Source organism: Falco peregrinus, chromosome 2, assembly GCF_023634155.1.
Source record: "Falco peregrinus isolate bFalPer1 chromosome 2, bFalPer1.pri, whole genome shotgun sequence".
In the NCBI taxonomy this organism is placed as follows: Eukaryota; Metazoa; Chordata; class Aves; order Falconiformes; family Falconidae; genus Falco; species Falco peregrinus.
In genome coordinates, this window is record NC_073722.1 from 116,115,853 (window position 1) to 116,131,266 (window position 15,414).

General features: G+C 47.1%; 1 long non-coding RNA gene across 1 annotated transcript in view; it reads left to right on the top strand.

Moving 5' to 3' along the window:
* The first annotated feature begins 831 nt into the window (after positions 1-831).
* LOC114011812 (uncharacterized) overlaps positions 832-15,414 on the top strand; it is a 69,267-nt gene continuing 54,684 nt past the window's right edge. The window contains exon 1 of the long non-coding RNA XR_003553908.2: positions 832-1,290. This is a non-coding gene — a long non-coding RNA (uncharacterized LOC114011812). The remainder of the gene's footprint in view (positions 1,291-15,414) is intronic.

Here is a 15,414-nt window from a genome sequence, read left to right on the forward strand (position 1 = left end):
GTAATTTGCTTTAGTGAAATTGTCATTTTTATTCCTAAATAGCTAGCGACCACTGGGCTAAAGACAGCTCTCCAGAAAGTGACCTTGAAGATCACACACCATTACCGATGCCTTGTTTAAATTGCAGAGAAATGTTAGGACTGCATAATAAGATGTTGATTGTCAGGCTGAGCAAGCAAGCTGAGATGAAGATGATGTGAGGAACTACTGCTTTGCCATCTTTGCCTGGACCATTCAAAATGCTTTTCTTGATTCTCTGTTCATCCATTATCTTTCCTCTGCAAACTTCCTGCCGATAAGTTTCAGCTCTTCTTGGACAAATATTGTTAAGAATAAATAGGGAGGCAGAGGAAAAGTGTTTGTTTTATACCTCAGTGGGGTGATAAAAAGAAATCACTAGGCAGGCTGCAGCCCCTGGACCATTGTTCCTTTGGTTTTTTGGCAGAAGCAGTTTGGGCTGTATTGATTTCTGGTGAAATGAAATGTTAACAAATGTATAGCAGCAATGGAAGATGTTTCCTCTCTCACTTGTGAATTTTCTGAGCCTGGAGGATTTTTTAAACTTTATTCCCCAAACCCCTGGTTGGAAATTCAGTGAGCTTCATGGGAAAATACAGCGCAACAATTAGCTGTGTGTTCAGCTGGCTTCTCCCCCTGTAGTATCTGTGTCATGCGAGCCTGTCTGAGGTGTCTGAAAATGACAACAATTACACAGCCCCGAAACTTTGGACACCAGGCAACATAGAAGTGACGCTGCTAACTTTTTCTCCTTAAAAATCCTGATTATTTTAAAATTTATTAATAAATATTCTCTTGTGGGGGGAGGTCCTGGGCAAGTTAGTTTCATTCCTGCCTTAGCCTTTATTTTTTTTCACCATGCTACCATACAAGCGTTACAATACCCTGCAAGTTGACAACGCAGCCTGGGAGCAAAGCTGAGTACCACACTGCTTGAGAAGTGGTGTTTCTTGTGGGGAAGAAAATCTGAAGCTTGCTTTGCTATTTTCCGTCTCCTAACGGGAAAAAGGCTAGGAAGGGGAAATTAATGGCGATCAGCCCCTCCTGGTGTCCACTGAATGCTTGCTTTTAAGCAGCAGATTTCATCCAAATCTCAGTAAAATGCATCTAATCTATGTACTTTGTGTTGTCGTACTCAGCTCATAAGCTGCCCTCCAGCACTGCTGCTGCGTTCCACGCTCTGATGCATCAATCCCATAATATTCTGATTCTCCATACGTGACCTCCCTGCACTGTACGGCTGTTTGCAGGGTTATCCAGGTGCACCACACTGTAAGTACAAGCTCCCAACACACTCTCCCTCCTGTAGTTTACGGCTTTCACTGTTCTGGCAGGGAACAAAAGGATCTGACCTTCCTGAGGGCGAGCGGGGAAGTTACTAAATAACCAAGTTCTCCCTTTCCCAAAAGGCTGTAAATTGTGCTGAAATAGTGGTTTCACGATATGCCAGATGAGAAGCTGCTGTAGGCCACCAAATGATTTTTAATTGGATGCGTACCAGAGGAAACGCTTTACCCTGGAAAACTCCCACCTTCCCTCCAGTGCTGAGCACCCACGCTGGCTGGCAGCTCTCTCCCACCATCCTCTTGCTGGAGGCACTGGTGATGTCCATGGGTCGGGGATGGTCATGGTTCACCCCAGGAAAGGACGCCTTCCCTTCCCCCGAGGCACAGGGATACCATCCAGCTTTCAAATGGCTGTTAGTGTCTCCTTTGAAAGCTCAAAGGACAGCTCAAGGTCTTTGGACTTGCTGAAGATTTGGCCAGGTGGGATGGACCCAGGTGCTGGGGTCAGGGTGGGCAGTGCAGGCAAGCCCACAGCACCCTGTGGGTTTGGGTTGGTTGGTCTGGGCTGGGGAGATGAGCTAGAGAGATGAGGGCAAGTGGAGGAAATGACTGTTGAGGAGAACTTCATAAATGGTGGCAAAACAAGGTCCCAAAGCCAGCGGGTGAGTGAGCTGGGTTTGTGCCATGTGTCCTTCAGCTGCAGCTTACACTCGTGTTCTTGCCTTTCTGCAGGAGGCAAGACAGCAAGCACCACAACAGACTTCTCTTTTTGACTGTGTAACTTTTATTAAACACCATAAAAAGCTCCCTTTCTTTAGAATACAGTCCTTCCAAAAGGGGTCCTACACACTCTTTCTCCTCCTCTTGGTTATTTTTTCCGTGCTTTGACATCATTACATGAGGGACATTACCGAGCTCCTAACTGTGGAAGAAATGGTTCTGTGCCAAAATGTTCTGCTGAAAAAAAAAACCAAAAAAACCCACCAAACCACCAAGCCCCAAGTATTTTCCATGGCTCCATCTAAATGCAGCCAACTTGATTTTCTGTAGCTCCGGTTTTATAGGAGAGATTTCTGAAGTCCTGCCCTGAGGTCACCAACTTGTGGGAAAGTAACACGTGGTTGACCAGACTTGTGATTTTTCCCTCTCCAGCCAATAAGTATCAGTGCTACTTTTCACACTACTGGGGAATGACCCTAATTAGGCTTATTAAAGTTAGTTCTATATTAATTGTGTGGCCGTGATCCTACAAACACCTCTGCATATGTACAAACGTTATTAATGTTCAGAATTCCCGCCAAAGCCAGTGGGGCTGGATCCGTGCTGAAGCTTGAATGTGTTTATTAGGGCTGGTGAGAACAAGGTCTGTACCCAGACTTTCACTGCGTTTTGGTGTAAGAAAGGACTTTCTGATCACTGATGCAGTGTTTTAGATAGATTGTCTAGAGGCGGAAGGAAGAGTTTCATACAAAATAAGACCTGAATGAATGATTTCCTCAAATTAAAGCCCAATCCCAAGATTTTGGGTTTTTTTCTTTTGAGGAAAAGATGGGTTTAACTTATTTTTATACCACGTTGTTGTGGCTGAGCACTCTATGGGTGCCTTCAGAGCTCCTTACCAAGTGTTGCCACTGCTGCGCCAGTTGCAGTTTCCTCGTGCGTTTCAGCTGCAAAACAAAGTAGCCATCTCCAGCAGCAGGCAGGAGCAGCACCGCTCACAGGGCGCTGCCAAGAGCATCCGAGCCATGTGAAGACTGGCTCATGTCTCATGCAGCTTTACCACCCAGAAATGCTGTTCCTGCCCATTCCAGGACCATGGAAGTGAGCAGTAACTGCAAGAGGTGACGAGGGGCTTGAAGCTGTGCCAAGTTTGCGTGCATCCACCTGACGTGTAAGGAACGCTGACCTTGCACCCTCCGGGGCTGGCACTGTCTTGGCTGGAGACCAGGTGTCCCCTGGGGACCAACAGTAGCCTGTCCCTCAGGCTGCTCTCCATCGTTTCATGCTTCAGTAAGACAGAGCAAGTTTCTTCATGAAACTTCTGAGTCTTCTGCTTGTCAGGTCTCTGATGCTGGGCTGTGATCTCCAGGAAAGGCCTCCTGGTGTATTTCTTTGTTCTTTGACTAATTGGAGCCTCAGGAAGGAGATGTGCACCATGGCCACGAGAGTGCTGCAGGTTCAATTCGCTGCAGCATGTCCTATTGAGAGCTTCCCAAGCTTCACTGCTGCCATGACTCAAAGTGTGTTTTCTCCTCTGGGCTATGGTTCATTAGTTCATGAATTAAACTTATTGCTTCTTTAGACAGAGGCTCTATGAGAGCATCCCATTGAGTTTCTTAACAGTTCTTGGGTTTGGTGATTCTGAGCTATTCAGAAGCCTGGTTTTGAATGTGTTGTAACAGATGGAAAGAATTCAATTGATTTGGGGGGGAAGTTTGCTTTAGGTCATTCACAAAAAAGAAGGGACATCACCTGAATGTGTTCCTTCAGAGCACTTCTTCCTTTCCACTGGTTTCACAAGAGCTGAAGAGGTGGGCAGCTTGGTTATGCAGGAGAGCCATCACAGGTCAAGGAAAGCCCTCAGCCCTTGTCTGGACCGGGTAGACAGCTGAATCTGAACAGTGGCTCTTATCACAAACGCAATGCTACCATTTGCTGTGGAGATCTCTAATGAGCCAGGAAGGTTGGAATTTTTCCAACACGTCACCCCTGTTGGCTGCCCTGCTATTTGGTCATGCTAAACGACTAGGTAAATAGGCCTTTCATGAAACCTAACACCCGCCCTACCTAATCCCCCCTGCCTTCAAACTGTGGGGCTAATCAGTTGTTTTGACATAAGTGGGATCCAAATTCTATAAGGAACATGGCCAAGAAAAGTTCAAATCCAAGACCAAGATTAATGAGAACTTCAAAGAAATTTACCACCAAATGTTACTAATTTAGTACACCCTGTGTTTGAAACCAATGACCTAATTGGAAACTATATTCTTTAAAAGCCATTATGTCCCAGCTCTTTAGTATTCAGGAGGTGGCTTCTGAGATCAGAGTCGGTTTATGTCATTTGGTAGCATGGCACAGCAGATTTTTACCCCCACCTTCCTAAAACTGGGATAAAATATCCTGCTGTTGACTGCAATAGGTGATTGTGCTCTTAATTCACAATAAATAACAGATTCATAATCAGACAAACAATTTCCCTCTGCTCTTCAATAACTGAGTATAATATTACAAATCCTTTAAAGCTGGTTAAAGAAATGCCTGATTAACTTGGCAGTCATGTTGCCAAAAAGTCAGCACATTAAAAAAAAATGTACTTAGTGTAAAAATTTACTTTGTTACACTGGGCGGTTGGTACATCTGCCTTCCTAGGATTTCACAGAGGTCTAGACAAGTACATGGGCAGAAAAGCCAAGGAGAAAATCAAATCACTGATCCCTTTAGCAAAGACCCACCAACTTGCTGTGGAGGTCGGGCGTGCTGTGGTGAGCTCAGGCACATCCCTCTGCCTTACCTTCTTCCTAGCACTGCCACAGGGTTCCACGCTTTCCTGAAAGGGCCCTGCTGTCACCTGTGATGGGGCTGTTTGTCCTGCACCAGACCATGCTGATGCTCGTGCGGAGAGCCGGGCTGGAGGCATTCATGCTGCAGAGCCTGCAGGGTTTTCCCAGCAGATGAGCTCAGTGAGGCCAAGGTGGGACTCATCTCACCTCCTGCTGTGGGTGAGAACGTTCCATAGATGTAGACTCTAAATTACAGCTTTCTGTATGGGAGGGAGGAGGAAAATGTTTCTACCATGCACATTGACTTTAGTGTGAATGGTACCATCTTCTGGCAGTGGCTGCTCCCCTGCTCTGACTGCAGGGAGATTGTGGTGACAGCTCAGACTTGGCTCTTCACCTCCTGAACATCAGTGAGGACGCTCAAGAAGATTCCCCACCCTCAGCAGTGTGCCCATATCCCACAGACAGGCTGTGAAGGAGCAGCACAGCCACCCCCACTTTGCTGAAGACAAAGTGCCCTATGCTGGGATTGCACTGGGATTGCGGACGGCTGCATGGTGAGGCTACGCCAGGCAGCAGGGATGTCAGTTTTTATAGTTAGAAGTTCTTCAGTTCAAAAGCTGTGAGACTTTTTGAAATGACAGAGTTTATTTAAAGTAATGAGAATTTATTTCTTGCCATTGAGGATACTGGTGTCTAAGAAGCAGCTGTGAAGCAGTGCCTTCTCAAAAAATCTTAATTGATTGCTCTGGGCAAAATAACAGCTCTGGAAGGATCTGTAGAGAAAGTTTTGGTCCATACACCTGAATTAAGTTAATTTTTTGGGATGTACTGCAATCCATTTCAGACACTGCAGAGGATCTGGGATACCACATTTACAAACACTACCATCTCCCATGCAGTTCTTACCCCAGCGCAAAAGTGGCAAACAGACCATGAAAGACGAAATGTGGGTTTTGAACACAAAGCCAGGCTGTGAGCTGCTTACCTGCTGCTGCAGAGGGGAACCAGGAGTTCCCCTGGGGCTGGGGGACCCAACCGTCAGGCCTGCTGTTCTCCAAGGGTATTCCAGCAATCTGGAAATAAAAGATAATTTCTAATGGAGATTACATGATGTCTCAGGTTAATAGCTGGTGTTTTCCTTTCCCAAATCAAAGTGGAATTCCCCCTTTCTGCCTAACTTACATGCAGAGAGCAGTTATCAGTCAAAAAATAAATAAAAGAACAGCAAAAGAGAAAAGAGGACTTGATCAGGCTGGAGCAATTTGGATACACGCAATCTTTAAGAAAGATTCCTGGTTTTCACATCAGTGATATTTTGCCGATAACTGCTTAGTGAACATCAAGGAAGGGTTCTCTTGGGTCATTTTCAGAAAACAGTTAAAAAAAAAAAAAAAAAAAAAGGAAAGGAAAGGAAAGAAAAAACCCCAAAGCAAAAGGGGTCCTTTGCTGGCTGAGGAGCTGATTCCTGCTTGTGTATGGGTTCCCTGGCATGGGTCAGGTACAGCCTGGTGGCACTTAGGGGGGGTTGGGCACGTTCAGCTGAGCTAGACGATTCACCCGTACTGAAGACATTTCTGTGCGTGCCTGGTGTTAGCAAACTCATCCATTAGGCATTTATTAATTTATGCTGGACACCGATCCTTTCCAGCTCTGACAGGACAGCAGCCCCGTTCAAGGCGGTGCTGAAGCACACTCTTAAGTTGAAGGACTTGGTTAGCAGCCCTGCATCTGCTGGGGAGGGCTGGATATTTAAGTGATTTCCTCTCCGGGGCGTTACAAGCCTTGTGGGGTTTGTGCCACCTTAGGAGCCTGGGCAGAGCTTGAAAGGTTTAAGTGCAGGAGAGACTATATTTCCCAGAAAAGGGAAATTTGTATTTTATAAACCTCGCAGTACCCATTTTGCTCACATCCATTTTATGATTATAATTACTTAGATTACTTTTATTTTAGATGAAGGGAAACAATAATGAAAGGGTAACTAAATAAAAAGGCTCAGAAAAAGAAGGAAAACACTGTGGTTTCTGTTCAGAATTTTTAACCCTTCAACGAGAGGGAGGGCTGGATCTTTAGAGGTGGAGGAAAAGGCTGGCTTGTAGCTACATACAGAGCACGAAGATTTCAGTCTGCTCTTTTCAATGGAGCATTCATTCCTGCCCTGAAAGAAAGGTGAATCTCCATGCCTTTTCTGTGCTTAAATGAGTTGTGACTCTCCAGATGTCTGGAACAAAACTGGGCATTATAAATACATATATATAATAAATATTATATATCTACACACAGGGATTAAATACATATGTATAATGCAGTTTAAGTGAGTTTGGAGGGCAGGTCCATACTCCAGAAGGTCCTTTCCATTGGCACCTCAGAGTGACGGGCACTACAGAAACCAGCGGCTCACCTGCGTGTGCATCTCTGCTGCTGGCCGCTTTGTCACAGGTGAGTTACTGATGCACACAGCTGCCTTGTCAGTGCTGGGAATTTCCAGGAGACTTTGTCAAATGTGGGGGGTTTGATGGGGAAAAAAAACCCACCCAGATTTTTCTGCCAATGGGAGGTCTTCAAAAAGTAGGGGAGAACCCCACTACCTCCATCCTTGCTGGGGTGTACAGAGAGGGGACCACTGCAGCTCTCAGCCCAAGCGGGGGGCTGCGACGGGCACCGGGGGCTGCAGCATGTTGCCTCCATTGATTCATGGTCCCACCCTCAAAAAATGGAGCAACTGCCTTCGTCCCTGGCTGAGCTTGTCTGAGCCTCTTGCAGCTCTCACTGCCTGATGTCCACTATCCACAGAGCAGCACCAAATGCCTGTGACCACCCTCACCCCACCCCCCCCGCCCAGGGCTCCCGGATGGGCTCTGAGTCTGAACGAGGCTTTTCAGCTGTGAACAACAGATTTTACGTGAATTAGATAATTAAGATAACAGCCAGTTAGGGTGTTGCTGGCAGATTAGGGTCTGGCTGCAGGTTCCAGCGCAGAGCCCAGCCCCGAGGTCCGGCGAAGGGAGCTCTGTTCGATGCTGGGGTTGTGCAGGCGCAGTGGAGGAGCTCAGAAAGGCAGCTGCAGTGCCTGTAACCTGCTACAGTAAACCAGAGACTATAATCCTGTAAATGCCTTGGAGTGTGATAATTGCTAAAATAAAAGAAACCTTGAAGCAGGGACTTGTGATCGCTGGAGACCTCGTGTCTTCATAGACACCCCTCATACCTCTTCCAGTTCTCATTTCAGTGGTGGAAGCTGCCCGCCCTTCTCCCTGTAACCTGTAAGACCCCACAAAGGACACGAAACTTGTTCTTTCCAGGAGCTCCCACCGCATTGGGCTATGCCTGCATGTTTGAGATGCCCAAAGATCAGAGGACCATCCACACTGCCTGGATTGGGTTTGCTGAATTTTATTGACCTTTTCTGGGTGTTCCACTGAAAAAAGGGACTCAGCATCTTTTTCTGGATCCCTCATGAGCCCCAAGAAGCAAGTGCCATGTTGTACCCGCTGCAAAGTGCATGGCAGACTCCCAGGGAAGCAAGCAGATGTATTGGTCTCTGTGCAGTGGCAATCAGGAAGGGAATTAAAATTATGATATGTTGCCATGGTAATGAAGTCCCAGGATTTGGCTAGGAGGAAAAGTGAGGTTGTAGCTAGCTGCTCATGAATTCCTCAGTAGGCTTTTCAATACTCTGTTTCCTTTAAATGAAATTGGAGAAAGACTTGCAGTTCATAGTGGGGATAAAATTTTTATGAAGCTAAATCTAGGCAGTGTTTTAGTGTCAGTCAGCATTAACCCACAGCATGAACACATAAATAATTGAAATTTCAAATACCCCAGTGCTCTGGGTTAGAGCAGCAGCAGCACTCGAGGGCTGGTGCTCCGCAGGCAGCCCTGGGCAGCCCAGAAGCTGACGAGCCTCTTCCCGAGCAACCTGGGCATCCTGGGCTGGATGAAAACACCCTCCCCTGCATCCTCCCACTGCCCCACTTTACAGGATTTCTTCTGGCCAGAATCAAACAAGATAAATCTGACAGGTTTCCTCTGGCTTGCCGCAGGTGAGTTTAGCTGCTCAGGGAAGTCTCTGCAGCGCTCTCTTGAAGACGAGGTTTCTGCTCAGTGGGCTGGGGTTTGTGTGTGTAAGATCGGCTCGGCCCTTGCCAGGAGCCCATTGAAAGAGAATCCTGAAACAGGTGGACAGAAAAATAAACACAGCTAATAAAAAAAGATCATAGAAATGTAGCAGAGTGAAAAGCTTGTGAAGCGTTGCTTGTTCGTGAGGGTCATGATTGGTTTTGAAAAATGGATATTTAATGAAGATTTAAAAAAATAAAAAATTCTTGGGCTTTTTTTTTGACCAACCCTTCCCTTAGTTCCCCCTTACATCTATAACAAGCTTAAGTAAAGCTGGCTGAAAATTAATTTGCAAAGAGAAAAAAAATAATTATAAAAAACAACTTTTAAAGTATTCAGCAAGAATAACAGTAGGAAAAGGAAGCTGGCCCCAATTTTTTCCTCAAATTTTATTTTTATAATTCTTTTTTCTACTTTTTCTTCCCATCTCCCTTTTACAGAGGCAAATTGGGAAGGTAGAGGGTGAGAACAGATCACTTATCTGCAGAGCAGGACAGAGGGCCAGCGGGAAAAGAAAGGGAACAAAAGCAAAGCAAAGCAAAGTGGCAGGTTTGAGGGCTTTCAAGGACCATTTTCAGGGAGAAAAAAGAGACATTTTCTTGTGACAGTGAGATGTTCTACATAGACAAAGGGGCTCAGATGAAAAATGCTCACGAGAGAGAAAGAAATTGCACATGAAGACTTCTTCCCTCTGCTGTGCTCCACCGAGCAGCTGGTCAGGGAAGATGGGGAAGGGGCACCTCAGCCAGCCGCATCCTGGTGGCCTCCGCTCCGCGGCTTGCCGGGCATGGGTACAGCTTCCAGCCCCATCCCCCTCTGCTCCGCCCGGGACCCTCGTACACACTGCCTGCCTCTGCAGAACCAGCGAGCTGCTTGGATCTTGCAGCAGACCCTGCCAATGTCCAACCCTCCAAACCATTTAGTTTTCCGTGTTTATTCCCTTGTTCCCATGCAAGCACTAATGCCAGGCAGGATCAGCAGCTGCTGGGAAGGGGAAAACTCAGCTTGTCGTGGCAGCAGCATGGATGTTTGTTGGGTACATACATGTGCACAAGTGAAACTTCACCCTTGCTATTGCAAGATGGGTTACTATCGGCTCGGCTGAGGGTGGCTGTATCCCTGCACTGCAGCATGCATCGGTGTTTCGTTCAGCTCTGGAGGTTGATAATGTCAGTCTCACAACAATAATCCCACTGTGGTTAGAAAACAAGCATTTGACTGTTAGAGGACACAAGTGGAGGTGAATCAGCTTGATACTGCAAAAACTGCTGGATGAGACATGCCACAGCCCCCTTCACCTTCCTTGGTGTGGAGCCGCAGCCCATCCATGCTGCAGTCAGGGTGATTGCTAGGAACAAATACCTCAGAGCCCTTCTCAGCTCTACAATAACTCTAAAAAGCTGAAAACAAAGGGTGAAATAAAGAAATCAGCACACCATCACCTTCTGCAGGGCTCCTGCCTGGTGCCTCTGCTGGGCAAGAGAAAAAGGAAGGGGGTCCCTGAGGAGCTACCCTTGCGCCGCAGGATGGCACGAGGGCACATCAGTCCAGCTGTGGCACTGGTGAAGGCTGGAGGGTTGCAAGCACTGAATTTCATAGAGGTTGGGAATTTGTGGTCCATCCCAAGAGGCACACCTAGCTCTTCTCAGCGAGTGTTTCCATTTCCACCAGTGATTGCGTTTGCTATAACCCACCTGCCAGAGAGGCTGGGCTTCATTTTTGCTGCCCTGGCACAGACCAGCTTGCTGATCCTCTGCTGGGATGCCTGGCCAGCTAGAGGGCTTTTTCCCCTTACCTGCCTCTGTCCCTGCACCTCCTCCTCTGGGGTGGATTTGCAGTGGACCTTCTCTGAAAAACAAGCAGCACTGTGTCCTGGAGCTGCCTCTGGGAGCCTCCAAACCCTTTCAGCAGCCCACCTTCCATATTAATCCTGGACAAGTGTCTTTTGGGCCCTTGTAAGAGGGAGGAGCAGCAACCTGGAGGCAGCTGTGGAGGTGAGGATGGAGCACGGAGCTCTGAGCAGCCAGAGCTTCCAGAAGTGCCTGGGGGAAGAGGAGTCCTGACCCTGCAAGAGGAGGGTCTGGGTCTAACGGCCCCAAGGAGGGATGATGCTGGAGGGGGTTAGGGTGGGGGTGTTTCTTGGGGGGAGACCCAAATTTGCAGCAAAGCTCATCTCTTTGCGAGGCTGAGGGGATGAGCATTTTGAGCAAATGTTGGACGTTAAAATAAATGTTAGTGGCTGTTGCATGTTCTTTGCCTTCTCTCCCTGCAGAGCGGTGGGTGGATGCCAGTCTGGGGGGGTGAAGGGGGCGCAGGGGACCTTCCCCACTGCTTAAGTTTCCCCAGGTACCTTCTGTGGAGCCGTTGAGGGGAGCGGTGCTGCCTGGCAGGGACTTAGCACACCAAGAGAAAATAAACATGAGGAATTACTCCTGGCTCTTTCTCTTTGGTGCTACACTTGGGCTGGCTCCACTGTAACATGTGGATAAAGTGCCAGGCTGGCTGCTGTTGGATCAGGAGGTTGATTTTGGATCTGGCTTTTTTGTTGTTGTTTTATAGCCTGTATGGAAACAAAAGTGCCAAAGGAAAGACATTTTTTTCCACCCTACTGTGCTAAGCCAAGCCAGACCCATGCGATTGCTCACTCAGCCCGGGAAGCAATGGTCTGCAGATACTCTGGGACACAGAGGTGGGCAAAGTTGGTTATTTAAAACAACTTTTCTTCTTACTGCTAAGTTTGAATGACTTCTAGAGCTGGTCAGAAATGGAAAGCCACTGTGAGGTGTCTCTGGTGGGATTCTTTTGTGTCAATTGTTTACCTTCTGTAGACCTTAAAATTGGTTATATTTTAATTTTTTTTAAGTTCAGAAATGCTCCGATGAACCTGATTTTCCTTTTTTTTTTCTTTCTTTCTAAATAATATTTCTCTATAACTGCTTAGATATAGTTTCTGCTTTCAGTACAGATTTGAACAATTGTCAGACTCAGTTTATGACATGCAATTTTACAATGTGCTGATCCTGAACAGAGATTTTTGAAAACTCTTCCGTTTAAATGGTTTATCACCCAAATGTTTCCAAGTCAAAGCTGACAATCGCAAATCTCTGGTAGCATGTTGAGGGAAGGGCTGATGTTATATCTGAGATTGGGGTTGATTTAGATATCCTGCTAAGGAGCATGGTGCAGGCTGTAAATAAAATAAGCAGGGAGAAGTTAAATCTGAGCAGGACTACAGTGTTTTTTAAGAGCAATTCTTAATTAGACAAAATTTTCTCTAAAGCTTTTAATGGCTTTTTCTGATAAAGGGTCCCATTTAGGTCAGTTTCATATTTTTTCAAAGAAGTAATATTAAACTGTTAAATCCCCAGAGGTAACAACATGCCAAAACAACAAAAACTTGCAGCTTAAAAACAAACTATATTTTACTGAAAGAATGAAAACTTCCAAAGGAAGTATGAACTGCTTCCTCAGGAAGGATGGGGACTGGGAAGACCCTCCACTTACTGAAAGCATTCTTCCAGCAAAAGCCACCTAAAATAAATTCTCATTTCCCATTGGAAATGTACAGATCTCCTATCAGCTGGAAAACATTGTCTTTTGGCATTAAAAGTAATTGCTAGAAGTTCTTAACCAGAAACAGAAGGTAGGCTGGGTAAAGGGAAACCTCCGTGGGATGTGTTGCCTCCCATTTGCAACCGTTTTGAGGGTCGGAAGGCATCTGAGTAGGGATGGCAGGTCCGCGGTGCCTGGCTTAATGAGGCAAATCATTGCAAAAAGACAGGTCTTTAATGGCAGGCACTGGAGGTGTTGAGTCTTTATTACAGCGTTCTCGGGGGTGCTCCTTTTAATCAATGCCTGGATGGTCAGATTAGGTCTGTTTGCTCTCTTTGGTGAATTACTGTGCAATTCGGCATTAACGAAGGTCTAATTTTATAGTGTTATTGTTAAAGAAGGTAATACAAGCCTGGGAATACTGGCAAGGAAATAAACTTTTGAGGTCCATGCCAGTAGTCAGCTCTCTGAACTAGCTGTGGTAAATGAGTAGATCAAATAGAACTTTGACTTTCAGCTCCAACAGAGCCACCACCCATTTTGCAGACTTGCCATTAAGTTCTCCCCAATGCTTTTTAATTATGTTTCTGTTCTTCCCGTTTCTCTGGCGAGAGAAACTGGCTGCAGGGGAAGGACCGTGGTTCCTCCTGGTACCATCTGTGCCAGTTAGACTTGGGAAGCACCGTAGACTTCAAAATGCTGGAGCTCCTGCCAGAGGGCTGGTATGACCTAGACTTTGGAGCCTTGCTTTTGACAGTGCTCATTGGAGCTTTCTTCGTTTGCCCCTTGGCAGCTAGGTTTGGCAGAGGAGTGATGGATCTTTTGGCTTCTGTTTTACCAGGGAACTTGTTTTGTGAAGGTGTAGAGATAGCATAAACCTTCACTGGTGATAGAAACAGATTCAGACCATTGTAGTCCTAATGGAGACCACAGGGCTTCCACGAGTGTTTGCAAACCAGACCTCTGCACACTGGTGCTTGCAGTCACAGCAGTTTCGTTGGCTCAGGTGTGCTGATTCTGGAGGCCAGGACCAGAGCTGAAAGGTTATTTTGTGCTGTACCTATCTCACCAACATTTTTAAGGGCAAAGTAGCTTCCTGGCTCCTGATAGATGGCCTTGGCTGAGCCGGGAGCTGTTTGTTTCTCCCTGTCCCAATGTCATCCTACTGCTGCTCTGACTGAACCCGGTGATCTGGGATGACTGTCAGCTGGCTCCAGAAAGGGACAGTGTGAGGGTGGTTACAACGGCTTTTTGGTTTGCCTCCTACGTGCTCCTTGGCTAGAATTGAGAGGGTCTGAGCCAGTAACTAAAAATATAGCCTTGTAGCCTTGGATAAAGGTAAGTTTGCCAGCAGGAGTTTCTCTGCAGGAGTCCTTGCATCCGTTGTAGCACAAAATCACATGTGATGTGGCAGAAAGTTGGTGTCCCACTGTTCCCGTCTCCTGCCAAGGTGCCTTTGTCTCTGCTCATGCTGAGCCACGGCTGGCTGCAGCTGGGGTGTGTGGGCTCTTCTCCCAGCCAGATCTCCATCTCACCAGGGGCACCACCACAGAATAAATAAGAGGAAAACCTTTTTGCAGTGGGCCCTGCAAATGTGTTCTGGTGGATAGCTGAATTTCTTAAGGCAGCAGAAGACAACACTTGTGATAGGTGGGGACCTGGCCTGGGTGGACATACAGGACAGGTGGTGGTAGGTTCGTGGGTCTCATGGTGCTGTGCATGGTGGTTGCCAGCAGTGAGCCTGAACTTGCCTTCTGTTGTCGGAAGCCAGTGCTCATTTAGAACAGGTTTGGTTAATTTGCTCTCTGCAAATTTCCTTTGTCCTGCACTCGCATCTATTCATTTTCTCTCCAAGTCTGTCCTTAGTGTAAAAGGAGATGCCAAGGTGAATCCAGGCATTACATCATGGACATCCTGTTGCTCCAGACCCCGGCGTGTGTTTGACTTGGCTAATGTTTCTTTCTCAAGATCGATGAGTGCCCATCCTGTTTGCCTTTCTCTGAAGATAAAATAACCTCCCTCCCCAGCCCTCCTGGGATTAGATTCCAGGTCTGGGCAGCCCAGCTGTGACAAAGGGCAGGTGTGGGTCTGCAGGCGGGATGGGGTGCTGGGGCATCCCTGGCTGCATTGCTCTTGTGAGACGAACTATCTCCATGACGATTCCAATTAGCAGGGGCCTCTGCTCCCCACCCTGCTCAGCAGGCTGTGTGTGTTTGGGGAGAAAAATGAGGAGGGAATCGGAAGACATTACTGTCTGTGGGAAGTGCAGAGGAGAGAGTAGTAGATGTGAGGAAGGAAAAAGGATGACAAAGTATTCCAAGAGTTGTGTTAAGAACGGACAAATTGATGGGATGCAACATATCATCAGTCCTGTTTAGGTAGGCTGTGTTTCTGATCTGGGCTATGTGCTTGTTTCTCATAACACTCTCATTTCCCGATCTTGGTTGGGTCCAGTCCTGTGCGAGCTGGGCAGGATCCTTCCCTCTGGAAAGCAGAGGATCCCCATAGCTCTGCAACACCCCTGGGACAGCTGAGCACCAACCCACCAGGGCTGCATAAACTGGCATAGTTACTGGCACGGGAGCAACCAGCACCAAAGAACTGTGAGCCAGAGCCTCCCATCCATCAGTAATTCCAGCTTTCCTTAAACATGAGTGAAGGCTCTGGATAGCTCAGGAGCTACAGCCACAGCCTGCACTTTGTAGCAGGAAGGTCTGTGTTCAAGCAAAGAGCGGGGAGAGGGGTGTTGGTTTCCACAGGGAAACTTGGGTGGCAAAGCCAAGGTGGGTCTCAGGCTGTAGGACTGGGAAAGGGAAGTGGTTTGGGTAAAATGCAAGCTCTGCTGGTGTCTGGGGGTATGGTAGCAACTGAAGACCCCGTTACAGGTCGGGGTACCTTTGTGCTGTGTCAGTGCCTACCCCATGTATTGCAGGTGGGAA